Source organism: Phyllobates terribilis, unplaced genomic scaffold (genome assembly GCF_046119375.1).
Source record: "Phyllobates terribilis strain yellow unplaced genomic scaffold, ASM4611937v1 Scaffold_1__5_contigs__length_1240528914, whole genome shotgun sequence".
In the NCBI taxonomy this organism is placed as follows: domain Eukaryota; kingdom Metazoa; phylum Chordata; class Amphibia; order Anura; family Dendrobatidae; genus Phyllobates; species Phyllobates terribilis.
Window position 1 is genome coordinate 399,163,977 of NW_027362761.1, and position 15,251 is coordinate 399,179,227.

Sequence of the window (15,251 nt, forward strand, 5' to 3'; positions counted from 1 at the left end):
CAGGCATAGTGACCTTCCCGGGTATTGAATGCCGTCTTCCACTCGTCTCCTTGACGGATCCGGACCAGGTTATACGCCCCACGTAGATCCAGCTTGGAAAAGATCCTAGCACCCTTAAGGCGGTCAAACAACTCGGAGATGAGTGGCAGGGGATATTTGTTTTTGACCGTGATTTGGTTAAGTCCTCGATAGTCTATACAGGGGCGTAGTGAACCATCCTTCTTGACGAAGAAGAATCCGGCTCCAGCCGGGGAGGTAGATTTCCGGATGAATCCCTTAGCCAGATTCTCCTTAATGTATCCCGACATGGCCCGGGTTTCGGCCGACGACAATGGGTAAATGCGCCCACCGGGTACCAGGTCGATCGGGCAATCATATGGCCTATGAGGTGGCAGTGTCTCAGCTTCCTTTTTATCGAAGACATCTGCATAGGACCAGTAAGGTGCCGGTAAACCGGGTAGATTAGCCGGGGTGAGGGGCGGACGAACCGGGCGGACCGGGACCAGGCAGGTCTCATGGCAATCCTGCCCCCAACGGAGTACTTCACCGGATTGCCAGTTCAGCACGGGTTCATGTCTCTGAAACCAGGGTAGACCTAGCAATAGGGAGTGAGAGAGACCGGAAAGCACATGGAAGGAGATCCTCTCAGAGTGCAGCATTCCCACCTGCAGGGTTATAGGTTCTGTGACGAGCAGGATGGTCACCGGAAGGAGTCTTCCATCCACGGAGGCGACTGCCAATGGTTCAGCCAGAGGTTTGGTGGGAATGTGATATTTCTCTACCAGGGACTGGGAAATGAGGTTCCCAGCAGCTCCGGAATCTAGGTGTGCAATTTCAAAGTAGCGCTTCTCTCCCCAGGAGATGGAGACAGACAAAGTCATGCAAGGAGAGGGTTTACTTTTGCCTAGGACGACCTCTCCAAGCGATCCTAGGTACTGGCGTTTCCCAGCTTTGCCGGGCAGGAACGGATGAAGTGCTCCTTACAGTCACAATAGAAACAGCTCCCCTCGGCTTGGCGTGACTCTTGGCTAGATTTGACCATCTTGGTCTGGTCGACTTGCATAGGTTCGGGCCCGGGGAGTAGCTAATTGAGAGACAGGTCTCTGGAAAGTCGGAACAAGGCGAGGAAATCTTCGCTCCCGGGTGGTCTCTTTAGCACGTTCCAGGAAACGGATGTCGATCCGGGTAGCTAGCGACACCAGGTCATCCAGGGTGGTAGGAATGTCCCGACCGGCCAACTCATCCCTAATCCGGCCGGAAAGGCCCTCCCAGAAGATGGACACCAGGGCCCCGTTGTCCCAGGCAAGCTAAGAAGCGAGGGTATGGAACTGTATGGCATACTGGCCCACGGTGAGACTCCCTTGGCGGAGATGAAGCAAAGAGGAGGCAGTAGAGGATTTTCGTCCTGGTTCATCGAAGACTTTCTGGAAAGCAATGAGGAAAGACGACAGATCGGACACCAGGGGATCCTCTCTCTCCCACAGGGGATTAAGCCATGCCAGTGCTTCCCCAGTGAGGTGAGACATGATGAACGCCACCTTGGCCCGGTCAGAGGGAAACTGATGTGCCAAAAGTTCAAAGTGCAGGGAGCACTGGTTTATGAAACCCCGAGCTAGAGCGGGTTCGCCTCCTAAACGAGGAGGTGCAGAAAGCCGGGGTATTGGTGGGCAGCGGCGCTGCCGGAGCAGGAGTAGCACGACTCGAGGCGGACACAGGTGGAACAGGCAGTGTGTCCAGGTGGGAGTTGACACTATGCAGGAAGTTCAGGATGGTTTCCTGTTGGGATCTCTGACGAGAAACCTCCTGGTACAGGTCAGAGAGTGCGGGGACTTGGGAGCCACCGGGTTCCGTGGCCCGAGCAAACTGTTACGGATCCGGGTGGTGGAACCTCTGTGCTGCGGTGCAAGGAGGGACCCAGAGGGGCGTAACTACATATCAACTCGGACCGACCTAGGTCATACGGCGGCTAACGACTCCGTGACCAGGGAGGGACCGAGCAGAGGGACCAGGTGCTACTCTGGGGACCACCTTGTAAGAGAGCAGGTGACTCCCACGGGTCAGATGGCTGAGACTGACTGATACTGCAGATGGGCACAGCAGGCACGCTGACGAGAGGTCCGGGTAGATGAACTGGCATAGATAGCAGGTGACAGGCGGAAGTCTCTAGGTAGACTGTCAGGTGGTCACGGCAAGTGACGGGCAGGAGCCTCCGGGTAGGCAGACAGGTGGTCACGGCAAGTGACAGGCAGGAGCCTCCGGGTAGGCAGACAGGTTGTCACGGCAAGTGACAGACTGTCGGGCTGGAGAGTAGTCAGGCTGGCGGACTGGAGTGATAGTCAGGCTGGCGGGCAGGACTAGTAGTCAGGCTAGCAGCGGGACCTGAGGGCTGAAGCAGAGGTAAATACACTGTGCATCAACTATTGCTCGGGCACCTCCATTTTGGAGGAGGTGCCTTATATATGGGAGGACCTCCGGCAAATGGCCGGGGACTCCTTAGGGCGGTGCGCGGCCCCTTTAAGAGGAAGGGAGTGCGCGCGCCCTAAGCACAGTGCCCGGGAAGCTGCACGCGCCGGCAGCAGAAGCAGGAAGAGGAGCGCTGGAGGACGCCGGGCAGGGAGCGCGGCGGTGAGAGGGACGGCGTCTCTGCCTGGCAGAGGGCAGAGACGCCGATGCTACACCCTGCCTCTCATCTCAGAGCTGTTTGACCACCTAAAGGGTGCCAAGGTGTTCACTAAGCTCGACCTGCGTGGGGCATACAATCTGGTCCGAATCCGCCAGGGAGACGAATGGAAGACGGCATTCAACACCCGGGGTGGTCACTACGAGTACCGCGTGATGCCCTTCGGTCTCTGCAATGCTCCAGCCGTCTTCCAGGAGTTGGTAAATGATATCGTTCGAGATCTCCTGCATTCCTGCGTGGTGGTGTACCTGGACGATATCTTGGTGTTCTCCCTTGATCTGCCCTCTCACTGGAGGGATGTTCGTCAGGTACTGCTGAGGCTCCGGAGAAATCGCCTGTATGCTAACTACGAAAAATGCCTCTTTGAGCAGACCTCCCTGCCATTTCTGGGGTATATCATCTCGGAGACCGGACTGCAGATGGATCCCGAGAAGGTGTCTGCCGTCTTAAAGTGGCCATGACCTGAGGGGTTGAAGGCCATTCAGCGGTTTCTGGGATTCGCTAACTATTAGCGCCTCTTCATTCCTCATTTCTCCTCCCGGACAGCTCCCATCTCTGCTCTAACCCGTAAGGGTGCAAATCCCAGGGAGTGGTCTCCCGAGGCAGAGAAGGCCTTTATCTCTCTTAAACAAGCCTTTTCCTCCTCTTCTGTGCTAACCTTCCTGATGGCAATAAACAGTTCTTCCTGGAGGTTGATGCCTCTTCCTCCGGAGCCGGAGCAGTGCTCATCCAGAAATCCTCGTAAGGGCGAATGGTGACATGCGTCTTCTTCTCCAAACTCTTCTCTCCGGCCGAGCGTAATTACTCCATAGGGGATCGTGAACTGCTGGCCATCAAATTAGCGCTGGAGGAGTGGCGCTACTTGCTTGAGGGGGCTCTGCACCCGGTGGTTATCTACACTGACCATAAAAACCTTGTGTATTTGCAGACCACCCAGAGACTAAACCCGCGTCAGGCCAGAAGGTCTTTGTTCTTTGCTCGATTCTGCTTCAACCTCCATTACCGCCCGGCAGACAAGAACATTAAAGCCGACGCTCTATCCCGCTCTTTTCTGTCTTCCAAACTGGAGGAGGAGCCTCTGCACATCATTGATCCCCCCAGAATAATGACTGTTGCTCCGTTTGACCTATCTCATTTTCCCCCTGGTAAGACCTTTGTAGCGGCTCAGGATCGGAAGAGGGTCTTACTCTGGAGCCATTCATCCAAACTGGCTGGACATGCCGGCCAGAGGAAGACACTTCTGCTCATTACCCGGCACTATTGGTGGCCCACCCTGCACAAGGATGTTGCGGATTTTGTCACGGCTTGTTCCTCTTGTGCCCATACAAGATACCCAGGCACCTTCCAGCCGGTCGTCTCCTTCCTCTTCCCGTGCCTTCCGCTCCGTGGAAACATATTGCAATGGATTTCATCACGGATCCTCCTGTATCTGCCGGTTGTGCTGTCATTTGGGTGGTCGCCGACCACTTCTCCAAGATGGCTCACTTCATTCCTCTGCCTGGTCTTCCATCTGCACCTGTGCTGGCTAAGGACTTTATCCGTCACATCTTCCGTCTCCACGGCTTACCCCTCCATATTGTCTCGGATCGAGGAGTTCAGTTCACTTCTCGCTTTTGGAGAGCCACGTGCAAGCTGCTGGATGTCTCTTTGCATTTCTCTTCTGCCTACCATCCTCAGTCCAATGGTCAAGTGGAACGTATCAATCAGATCCTTACCAACTTTCTTTGCCACTTTGTCAACACTCACCGTAGCGATTGGATTGAGCTCCTGCCGTGGGCCGAGTTTTCCTATAACAACCATGTGAGTGAGTCCTCTGCTAAGTATCCATTTTTCGTGGTCTACGGTCAACACCCCTGGATTCCGTTTCCATCTCCGCTTCAGTGGACAATCCTGCCGCGGAGTCTCTCGTCAGTGAATTTTCTGCAATTTGGGAGGACACTAGATCTGCGCTTCTTCTGTCCTCCGAGCGGATGAAGAAGCATGCTGATAAGAGACGTCTGGATCCGCCTCAATTCCGTCCAGGAGACAAGGTCTGGCTTTCTTCCAAAATGTGTCCGTCTCAAGATACCATCATATAAGTTGGGTCCGCGGTACATCGGTCCGTTCGAGATTCTGAACCAAATAAATCCAGTGACTTACAAGCTGAAACTCCTTTCCTCCTTACAGATTCCCAACTCCTTTCACGTGTCTCTCCTCAAACCTGTTGTCCTTAATTCTTTCTCTGACGATCCAGGTACTGCTCCAGCTCCAGTCTCCGCTGAGGACATCTTTGAGGAAGAGAACATTTTGGCCATCAAGAGGGTAAGAGGAAAGACTTTCTTTCTTGTGTATTGGAAGGGGTTTTGTCCTGAGGAGAGATCTTGGGAGCCCAGAGAGAACATTCATGCCCCTCGTCTTCTTGAAAAATTTCTTGCGGGCCTAAAGAAGAGGGGGCGTAAACGGGGGGTACTGTAGTGTCGGCGTCTCTGCCTCCTGCCGGGCAGAGACGCCCTTCCCTTCACTGCCGCGGTCCCGGTCCAGCATCCTCCAGCTCCCCTGCCGGTGCTGCTGTTTCGCGCACTGCGCACAGCTTCCAGGGCACTGTGCTCCCTCCCTCTTAAAGGGGCCACGCGCGCCGTCCTAAAGAGTCCCCGGCCAATGGCCGGAGGACCACTCCTATATAGAGCACCTCCTCCAGAATGGAGGTGCCTGTGCAAGGTTGTTGTTTGTGTGCTAACACTCTCCTCAGCCCTCAGGTTCCAGTACCTGCCAGCCTGTCTGTTAGCCGTGCCCACCAGCCTGTCTATCAGCCGTGCCCGCCAGCCTGTCTATCTGCCGTGCCCGCCAGCCTGTCTGTCAGCCGTGCCCGCCTGCCTGTCTACCCGCATCACCTGTCAGGCCACCTGCCGTGTCCGCCTGCGTGCCTACCTGGATCACCTGTCTGACTACCTGCCGAGCTCGCCTGCCTACCCGGATCATCGGTCAAGCTACCTGCCATGCTCTTTCGCTGTACCGGTCAGCTTCAGCCATCTGACCCGTGGGAGTCGCCTGCTCTCACACAAGGTCGGTCTCGGAGTGGCACCTGGTCCAGCTGCCCAGTCCCTCCCTGGTTCACGGAGTCGATTAAGCCGCCATGTGGCCAGGGTCGGTCTGAGTTGGCACTTAGTTACGCCCCTCTGTTCCCTCCTTGCATCTCAGCACAGAGGTTCCACCACCCGGACCCGTAACAATGTGCCAGGTGAGTATAAATAGCCCCTCTCATGATGTGATAGGGCAAAATAAACGAGGAAGTGAAAAAACCTGCACAGAAGCAAAACAACAAAGCAAAAGATAAGCAAGAGCATTATCAGCAGATGGACAGAGAAAACACAGGCTGTAGTCCAACAGAGAGGGAAACCGACCACATGGCTCAACGTTATTAACTTCTGAGAAGCACCTGGGGGTTCAAGGTGCTCACCACACATCTAGATAAGATCCTTGAGGGGTCTAGTTTCCAAAATGAGGTCACTTGTGGGGGGTTTCCACTGTTTAGGCAATCAGGGGCTCTCCAAACGAGACATGACATCCCCTAATGATTCCAGCAAATTTTGCATTAGAAAAGTCAAATGGCACTCCTTCTGAGTCTAGTTGTGCTCCCAGACAGTAGCTTTCTTCCACTTATTGGGTATCGGTGTACTCAGGAGAAATTGCAAAACAAATTGTATGGTGCATTTTCTACTGTTTCTCTTGTGAAAATAAAAAAAATTGGAGCTAAAAGAACAGGAGGAGTTCTGCTTCTAGCTCCTCCCGTCTCTTCTCAACTCCCGTCTCCTTAGACTCTAAACACTAGTAACTGTCATCTCAGTAATAGGAAAGTCTGTCTTTTCTAAATACAGTTTTTGCCTGTGAGTTGAGAATTTTGAAAATGAATGATCAGTCCATGAGAAGAAGATCTCTCTGATCACATATATTACTAAGTTTCTTATTTTGATTTATGAAATAAAAATTATATTGATAGTTACTCTTTAAGCCACTTTTTGATTACTTTCTTTCCAGTGTTCCATGGAATATCTAATAACTTGGAAATGTTGAAAAAAACCTTCTCCTGATGGATAACTTTCAGGAGCAGTGTCCGCGCGATCGCCGCTGTGAGTTCGGCAAAAGTAATAGCCGAGACCCGGCTATCACAGGCTATGCTTGCACAGCCCTGGGCCATTTAACCCCCTAAATGCCACGATCGATATCGATCACAACATTTAGGAGGCTAGGAGAGGGAGGGAGTTTCCTTCCAATTGGCTTTCCCCGCAACTTGAAGTCATCATGACGACCTCCGGGTCTGCCTTCTATGGAAAGCCTGTTAGACCTTTCTCAGAATATGGTCTAAAAGGCTTCTGCCAGTGCGGCACTGACAGGTATAATCCATTGTAGTGCTGGTGCATTGCTATGCATTATACCAGCAATCAGAGTAATGAAACTTAAAGGGAAGGTACCATCAAAAAAAATATTTTTTCAATAATTGAAAAAATGTTAAGTATTAAAGTTTTAATTTTTTTTTTAATATTATCATTTATTTTTAATGAAATAAAATATGAAAAATAATTTTAAAATATTTGGTATTTCTACTTTTAAACACTAGGGGGAGCAGCTGCTGAAATTTGGCATGAAAACCTAGTGTACAACTAGCTCAGATTATGACTGCAGTAAATTGGGGATGGATCAGCTCATGCATGTGTGATGTCACTCCTCCCCTCCCCTTCTGGGTGTTTGTAAAAAGATAAGAAAGGGTGAAGTTTAGGATCACAGTGTGGAGCCATTTTGTTTGTGACTGCCAGTAATATTGACAAGTACAGTGTCACCGAGGATGGATGGCAGCACTGATTCTGTTAGATGGTGCTGCTCGCTGTATCATAAACTGGGGTTAGATAAGAGAAGTGTATCACGTGCACGATTAGATACGCTTAGAGTAACACGCTGGGATTAGATACAGGGCTCAGTGTGGTTTATCACATGATGGGATTAGATATTAAGCTCAGCTGAGTATAAGGCTGTGCGCCCACGATGCGTTTTTTAAGCGTTTCCGCAGCTGCAAAGACGCTGCAGAAACGCTTAAAAAACGCATGGTAGAAGGCCTGCCATGTCCCCCAATGATAATCCGCATGTGCTGTGCACATACTGCGGAAATTTCCGCTGCGGATTATCATTGCGGAAAAAACGCAGCACTACCAATTATTTTGCGGAAGTACTGCGTTTTCACCGCCATTGACTTGCATTAGAACGCGCCAATTCCGCAAGACTGCATCTGTACTTGCATAATTGGCACGTTCTAATGCGCGGATGGTACCCGGGTGTAGAGGAGTGGAGAGTAAAAAAAGAATAAAATAAAAAATAAATATATATTTACCTTCTGGCGGCCCGCGGTGCGCTCCTCCTTGCTTCCCGGCACTTTGCGGTGGATTGAAGGACCTGCGCTGACGTCAGAGTCATGTGACGGGTCACGCGACACTGACGTCGGCAGGTCCTTCAATCCACCGCTGCCGGCAAGGGAGAACGGAGTGAGCAGGACATCGGGGGCCATCGGAGGGTAAGTATACATTTATTTTTTTATTTTTAACCATTCTTTGGGGTCACACTATATAAATCCATGCCTTTTGCATGGATTTATATAGTGTGACCAAGTTGACAAGCACTTTCCAAGTGATACTAATCGCTTGGAAAGCGCTTGTCAACCTGCATGCGGAAATGCAAGTGAAGAACGCTTCATTTCCACATGTCCCTGGCAGGAAAACACATGTACAATCCGCATGCGTTTTTTTCTGCCAGGGAGATGCAGAAATGCTCAGGAAAAAATCCTGAGCATTTCTGCATCGTGGGCACATAGCCTTTCACACAGGGTGAGATTAGATATGCAGTATCTAATGTATGTAAGATGTGACCCCGCTCCGTCTACTTCTATGTGAGCAGTGGTGTAATCCACTGCTCCCATAGAAATAGACAAAGGAGGGTCACACATTACACCACTGCTCCCATAGAAGTGGACAGAGCGGGGGTCACACATTACACCACTTCTCCCATAGAAGTGGATGGAGCGGGAGTCACACATTACACCACAGCTCCCATAGAAGTAGACCGAGCGGGGTCACACATTACACCACTGCTGCCATAGAAGTCGACGCAGCAGGGTTATACATTACACCACTGCTCCCATCAGGGGCGTACATAGAAATCATGGGGCCCCATAGCAGAAGCTCTAATTGGGCCCCCCCTACCCCACAAAAATAAATATTTGTCTGTGTCACAGAAGAGCAGATCTCATCTGCTCATCTCCTCATCTCCCAATACTGGTACGTATGGCACACCTCATGCCCCAATCCTGGTACGAATGGCACCCCTCATCCCCCAATCCTGGTATGTATGGCACCCCTCATCCCCCAATCCTGGTACATATGGCACCCCTCATCCCCCAATCCTGGTATGCATGACCCCCTCATCCCCCAATCCTGGTATGCATGGCACCCCTCACCCTCAATCCTGGTATGCATAGTACCCCTCATCCCCAATCCTGGTTTGCATGGCCTCCTCATCCCCAAATCCTGGTATGCATGACCCCCTCATCCCCCTATCCTGGTATGCATGGCCACCTCATCCCCAATCCTGGTATGCATGGCCTCCTCATCCCCCAATCCTGGTATGCATGGTCTCCTCAGCCCCCAGTTCTGGTATGTATGGGCCTTCTTCCCCCAATCCTGATATGCATGGACTCCTCATCCTCCAATCCTGGTATGTATGGCTCCCTCCTCCCCAATCCTGGTATGCATGGCACCCCTCATCCCCAATCCTAGTATGCATGGCCTCCTCAGCCCCCAATCCTGGTATGTATGGGCCCTCTTCCACCAATCCTGGTATGTATGGCACCCTCATCTCCAATCCTGGTATGTATGGCCCCCTCACCCCCAATCCTGGTATGCATGGACTCCTCATCCTCTAATCCTGGTATGTATGGACTCCTCATACCCCAATCCTGGAATGCATGGCCTCCTCATCCTCCAATCCTGGTATGTATGGACTCCTCATACCCCAATCCTGGAATGCATGGCCCCCCTCATCCCCAATCCTGGTATACATGGCCCCCCTCATCCCCCAATCCTGGTATGCATGGCCTCCTCAGCCCCCAGTTCTGGTATGTATGGGCCCTCTTCCCCAAATCCTGGTATGCATGGCCCCTTCACCACCAACCCTGGTATGCATGGCCCCCTCACCCCCAATCCTGCTATGCATGGACTCCTCATCCTCCAATCCTGGTATGTATGGCCCCCTCATCCCCAATCCTGGTATGCATGGCACCCCTCATCCCCAATCCTAGTATGCATGGCCCCCTCACCCCCAATCCTGCTATGCATGGACTCCTCATCCTCCAATCCTGGTATGTATGGCTCCCTCCTCCCCAATCCTGGTATGCATGGCACCCCTCATCCCCAATCCTGGTATGTATGGGCCCTCTTCCACCAATCCTGGTATGTATGGCACCCTCATCTCCAATCCTGGTATGTATGGCCCCCTCACCCCCAATCCTGGTATGCATGGACTCCTCATCCTCCAATCCTGGTATGTATGGACTCCTCATACCCCAATCCTGGAATGCATGGCCCCCCTCATCCCCAATCCTGGTATACATGGCCCCCCTCATCCCCCAATCCTGGTATGCATGGCCTCCTCAGCCCCCAGTTCTGGTATGTATGGGCCCTCTTCCCCAAATCCTGGTATGCATGGCCCCTTCACCCCCAACCCTAGTATGCATGGCCCCCTCACCCCCAATCCTGCTATGCATGGACTCCTCATCCTCCAATCCTGGTATGTATGGCCCCCTCATCCCCAATCCTGGTATGCATGGCACCCCTCATCCCCAATCCAAGTATGCATGGCCTCCCTCATCCCCAAATCCTGGTATGCATGGACTCCTCATCCTCCAATTCTGGTATGTATGGACTCCTCATCCCCCAATCCTGGTATGTGTGGTCCCCTCATCCCCCAATCCTGGTATGTATGGCCCCATCATTGCACAAACAAAAAAATAAAACTTATACTCACCTTCCTTCCTCACCTCTGCTCCAGCGCTGTGTCCTGTCTGCCAGCAGCTCATGTCAGCTTCTGAGCAGCGCGCGCTCCCAGACGCTGATGTGAGCTGCCGGCATATTCCCTCCTCTCCACTCCGGGACCATGGGCGTGGAGAAGAATGAATATGCATTCTATTTAGTAGCAGGCACTGTCAGCAGGAGCCACAGCTCAGCGTTCCTCCGTGCCCGCTACTAAAGAGAATGAATATTCATTCTTCTCCACGCCCATGGGAGTGGAGAAGAGGGAACATTCATTTCCCTTTAGCAGCGGGCACACAAGGTAGCTGCAACAGCGGCTACCGCTTGTGACCCGCTCCTCCGTGACCTCCCCCCGCCCCCCACCCGGTAAATACAATACTCACCTATCCTCCTCGTTCCCCCACTGCTTCGGGGCCCCCCGGCTCACGGGCCCCATAGCAGTGGCGTGTCCTGTCGCCATTAGTGGTACACCACTGGCTCCTATAGAAGCAGACAGAGCGAGGTCACATATTACACCACTGCTCCCATAGAAATGGACGGAGATGGGTCACACATTACACCACTGCTGCCATAGAAGTGGACAGAGCGGGGTCACACATTACACCACTGCTCCCATAGAAGTGGTCAAAGCGAGGTCACACATTACACCACTGCTCCCATAGAAGTAGACAGAGGAGGGTCAGACAATACACCACTGCTCCCATAGAAGTGGACGGAGTGGGGGTCACACATTATACCACTGCTTCCATAGAAATAGACAAGGGAGGGTCACACTTTACACCACTGCTCCCACAGAAGTGGACAGAGCGGGGGTCACACATTACACCACTTCTCCCATAGAAGTGGATGGCGCGGGGGTCACACATTACACCACTGTTCACATAGAAGCAGACAGAGCGAGGGTCACATATTACACCACTGCTCCCATAGAAGTGGACAGAGCGGGGTCACATATTACACCACTGCTCCCATAGAAGTGGACAGAGCGGGGGTCACACATTACACCACTTCTCCCATTGAAGTGGATGGAACGGGGGTCACATATTACACCACTGCTCCCATAGAAGTGGACGGAGATGGGTCACACATTACACCACTGCTCCCATAGAAGTGGACAGAGCTGGATAACACATTACACCACTGCTCCCATAAAAGCAGACAGAGCGAGGTCACATATAACACCACTGCTCCCATAGAAATGTGTAACCCTGCTCTGTCCACTTCTATGGGAGAAGTGGTGTAATAGAATAAACGTCCTGTAGATATATAATTTCACAAGCCCCTACATATAATAAACTTGCACCCTTTAGTGCTTTTCATGTGGCACTAAAGGGTGTTTACTAAATAATAAAAAAAAAACACGTGGGGTCCCCCACTATTTTTGGTAATCAGGCAAGGTGAAGCAGACAGCTATGAGCTGATATTATCAGGCTGGTAAGGTTCCTGGTTTTTGGACCCTTTCCAGCCTAAAAAATACCAGCTCACAGCTGCCCAAGAATTGGCACATCACATTAGATACGCCAATTCTGGCGCTCTTCCCGATTGCCCTGGTGCGGTGGCAATCGGGGTAATGATAGTTGGGGTTGATGACAGCTTTGAATTGTCAAAAATCACATCTGGCATCAAGCCCTGATGCTAGCAATGGAGAGGGGTCCCTAAAAAAATTGGTTTTGTAAATTTTGTTGGAAAAATGAGAAATTGCTGATCAATTTTTAACAATTCTAACTTCCTATAAAAAAATGATGTTTAAAAAATGATGCTGATGTTAAGTAGACATGTGGTAAATGTTATTTATTAACTATTTTGTGTGATATAACTATTTGGTTTAAGGGCATAAAAATTAAAGTTTGAAAATTGTGAAAAGTTCAAAATTTTTGCCAAAATTCCAATATTTTCACAAATGCAAGCAAACAATATCAGCCTAAATTTACCACCAGCATGAAGTACAATGTGTCACAAAAAAACAGTCACAGAATCACTGGGATTTGTTGAAGTGCTCCAGAGTTATTACCTAAAAAAGTGACATTGATCAGAATTGTAAAATTTGGCCTTGTCTGGGAGGTGAAAAGAGCCTAAGGGCAGAAGGGGTTAAAGAATAACCATTGTTTTAAGTTTTACTTCATAAATAGTGTTCAGCGAGCGTGGTTGGTAACCCCTTTCACCGAGCACGCTCGGGTGCTGCCCGAGTATTTTTGACATGTTCGGCAGCTATGTTTGAGCCGCCGTGGCTGTATGTGTCACGGCTGTTGCCTAACAAACAGGCAATCCTTGCATTTGTCATCGCTGTCTAACAGCCATGACACATGCAGCCGCGGCGGCTCAAACATACTTGTCGATCACGCCAAAAATACTCAGGCAGCACCCGAGCGTGCTCGGTGAAAGGGTTAACCGAGCACGCTCACTCAACACTATTCATAAATCAATAGTACACAGAAAAATAATATAATATATAGATAATATATCACAGAAATCCACTTCTTTCTTCTCCTTGATTGATCATTCATTTTCAAAATTTTAAATTTATTGGTAAAATCTGTATTCAGTGAAGACAGATTTTTATATTACTAAGATAGGAGATGAAAGGTGGCTCCCATAAAGTTTTATGGAGAGGGTAGGAGCAAAAGATAGAAGCAGAACTCCTTCCTCCTATATAGCATGTAACGGGTCTGGGAGGCGGAACCTCTGAGCTACTATACAAGGGGGCGGTCCTTGTAAGGGAGCGGGTGGCGACCAGGGAAGACGGGCAGGAAGTCACAGCAGGTGACCGGGACAGTCTCTGAGTGAACGGGCTGGAGGTCACGGCAAGTGACCGGGGCAGTCTCTGGATGAACGGGCTGATGGTCACGGCAAGTGACCGGGGCAGTCTCTGAATGAACGGGCAGGTGGTCACGGCAAGTGACCGGGGCAGTCTCTGGATGAACGGGCAGATGGTCACGGCAAGTGACCGGGGCAGTCTCTGGATGAACGGGCAGATGGTCACGGCAAGTGACCGGGGCAGTCTCTAAGTAAAGGGTTGGTACGACCTGTGGCGGCTGATGATAGACGTGAGCTCCCAGGTGAGCAGGCGAGAGTCTCTGGATGAACGGGTGGTCACAGCATGTGACGGCGGAGCCTCCAGGAAGACCAACAGACAGGCGGCAGATGAGCGCTCCCAGGTGAGCGGGCAGAAGTCTCTGGACAGGCGAGTGGTCACAGCACGTGACGGCAGAGCCTCCAGGTAGGCTAGCAGACAGGCAGCAGATGAGCGCTCCCAGGTGAGCGGGCAGGAGTCACTGGACAGGCAGGTGGTCACAGCACGTGACGGCGGAGCCTCCAGGTAGGCTAGCAGACAGGTAGCAGATGTGTGCTCCCAGGTGAGCGGGCAATCTGGTCCATAGACAGACTGACAGGAGTTGGAAGGCAGACCGTCGGACCTCAGGCAAGCAGGCAGGTGGCTGATGTGCGCTCCCAGGTGAGCGGGCAGGCTGGTCCTTAGACAGACTGACAGGAGTAGTAAGGCAGACCGTCGGACCTCAGACTAGCAGGCAGGTAGCAGATAATCAGGCAGGAATCTGGCAGGAATCTGGCAGGTATCTGGCAGGTAACTGGCAACGGGACCTGAGGGCTGAAGCAGAGTAGTGAACAGTGCAACAACATTGCTCGGGCACCTCCATTTTGGAGGAGGTGCCTTATATATGGTGAAGTCCTCCGGCCATTGGCCGGGGACTCCTTAGGACGGCGCGCGCGGCCCCTTTAAGAGGGAGGGAGAGCGCGCGCGCCCTAAGCACAGTGGCCGGGAAGGAGCGCGCGCTGCCAGCAGAGCGGGAGGAGGACGCCGGGCACGGAGCAGAGAGGTGAGGGGAACAGCGTCCCTGCCTAGCAGAGGGCAGGGACGCCGGCGCTACATAGCATCTCATCAGTAGCAACTGTCATCTTCTATCTCAGGAGTGGGAAAGTCTGTCTTCACTGAAAACAGATTTTACCCGTAAATTGAGAAGTTTTAAAATGAATGATCAGTCCAGGGTGTAGGGATCGTACCCACTTGGGTGCGATGGGAGGCAACCAGGAGGCATGTTCCTTTAAATGACCATAATGGTTTATTGGCTTCATAAACTGATCCAAATGCAAAATGCAAACAAACAGCCTTTAGTGCAGGCAAAAACAAAGAAAACAGTCAGTTTAGCAAAGACTCTGGTTAACCAGCACTGTGGTCACACAGGTTGGCAAGCATCCAGTACACGGCCCAGTCTGAAGACAACCACACACAGGAGGTCTTCTCCCTCCAGGCACACAGACCATGTGCCAAAAAACAGCCTCCATTTTATAGGCTGTTAACCACACCCAGACGTGAGGTATGTGGGTAGCTAGACCCGCCCAACTCTCTCAGCTATCCGTAACCTGGTCCCAGGTGCACTAAACAAACCTCTTAGCACTCACATGCTCTAGACAAACAATTCAGGTTACATCACAGAGGAAAACCATCTCTGTGACACATACCTCCCATCGACTGTGCGACTATTAGCCACCTTACATACCTCCCCCCT